Source organism: Capra hircus, chromosome 14 (assembly GCF_001704415.2).
Source record: "Capra hircus breed San Clemente chromosome 14, ASM170441v1, whole genome shotgun sequence".
Taxonomy (NCBI): Eukaryota; Metazoa; Chordata; class Mammalia; order Artiodactyla; family Bovidae; genus Capra; species Capra hircus.
In genome coordinates, this window is record NC_030821.1 from 22,736,614 (window position 1) to 22,738,606 (window position 1,993).

General features: G+C 35.3%; 1 non-coding gene across 1 annotated transcript; it reads right to left on the reverse strand.

Moving 5' to 3' along the window:
- TRNAS-GGA lies at positions 1,647 to 1,718 on the reverse strand. The gene has a single exon. It is a non-coding gene; the product is annotated as a tRNA-Ser (tRNA).

The following is a 1,993-nucleotide window of genomic DNA, read 5'->3' on the forward strand; positions in this document are numbered from 1 at the left end:
GCTCAAATATTAAAGCTTCCCTTTTTAAAGTAATAGAAATATAAATAGAAAAATGGTCTGGAAAATTCCTAGACAAATTTTATTTTAATGTAGATGAAGAGAATATAGAAATTCCCTTCAATGTCTATATGTTTAATATCAAGAAATTTTAATGTGGAAATCCAAGGAAATAACAGTATATGCGCAATATAGTCAACACAACAATTCTAAGAACATAAGCAAAGGACAAGTCAGATGCACAAAGAAACTAGACACCAAATATGTGAAGAGATGTTCATTCCTATCATTTCTTTAACTACTTAAAGAAATTTAAATTTAAAATAGTATGTAAGTTGTAATGATAATTTAATTTAAATTTCTTTAGGTAGTTAAAGAAATGATAAGAGTGAATATCTCTTCATATATTTGGTCTCTACTTCATTTGTGCATCTGACATGTCCTTTGCTTATGTTCTTAGAATTATGTATTAGTATGTAAGCTGTGATGATAATGGCTTTCCTGGTAGCTCAGCTGGTGAAGAACCCACCTGCAATGCAGGGGAACCTAGTTCAATTCCTGGGTCGGGAAGATATGCTGGAGAAGTGATAGGCTACCCACTCCAGTATTCTGGCCTGGAGAATCCCATGGAATTCCATATTCCACTATATAGACCATGGAGTCTAAGAGTCAAATACAACTGAATGACTTTCACTTCACACTGTAATGATAATAATCAGCATGACCAAAGTGTCATGGAACTGGCACATAAACAGTACAGATGTCATTACATCTTGGAGCTACTTGGTAATATTTATCAGTGCTAACCATGTGTCTAACTAGTGACCAGACAGTACTTTATCTGGGAATCTACCCTAAAGAAATAGCAATCCAAAGTGTAGGAAAAAATCTTCAAGGATAAAGATATTAATATCTGCACTATTTGTAATGGCATGATATTGGAATTATCTGGTTATCCAATAGAGGAAAGTGAAGTACATTTTCCTGATGTGAAATTATTCCAGAAACAAAATGTTGGTTAAAACACTGTGTAAACAAACAAACAAAAAACATGAAAAGAGCTTATGATGTGATACTAAGTGATTAAAGACCAGGTATGAAATTACATATATGCTGATAAAAATGCATCAGACAAATTACTGGAAGGAAATACACTAACCTGCTAACAATAATTCATGAAGATGGTGCTAATTCTGGGTTTTCCTATTTTTCAATGATTTTTCTACTAGGGATACATTGCCTTCAGATTTAAAAACTTAAACATAAAGTTATCACTGATACCTATAATCAATTATCCAGGTCTGTATATGCTATATGGTTGCACCTATGTGAGTAGCACTCTGCATTGGATATTTCCTTGCAAATATAAGAAATACACCTCATTGAGGTATTTGCATTTTCTGAATAACCTTGAACTGACAAAAACAAGAACACTTAAAAAATAAAGAATGCTTGATGATAACCTGCTTGAATATATCCTCTAAATCTTAGCATGTCAAGTAATCACAGCTTAAAGTGAAAGTGAAGTCGCTCAGTCATGTCCGACTCTTTGTGACCCCATGGACTGTAGCCTACCAGGCTCCTCCATCCATGGGATTCTCCAGGCAAGACTACTGGAGTGGGTTGCCATTTCCTTTCTCCAGGGGATCTTCCCAACCCAGGGATCGAACCTGGGTCTCCCGCATTCCAGGCAGACGCTTTAACCTCTGAGCCACCAGGGAAGCTTAATGATCACAAAAAAAGGCATTTCCTAAGAGCCTGTGAGAAACAGAACTCCACAATAAATGTCCCAGAAAGACAATAATGTAGTAGGTTATACAAATTGCTGGAAAAAAAAAAAAGCCTTCTATGAGGAAACACTGAGAACTGATGGAAATCTGAGTATGAGTGTTCTCTTCAGTGAGAAAAGACTCTGTTCTCTGTTTCTGAAATGTTAACCTATAAAATGATTCATGTCCACAAAGAAGTGAGAGTGAGGAGACAACTACTAAAGTAA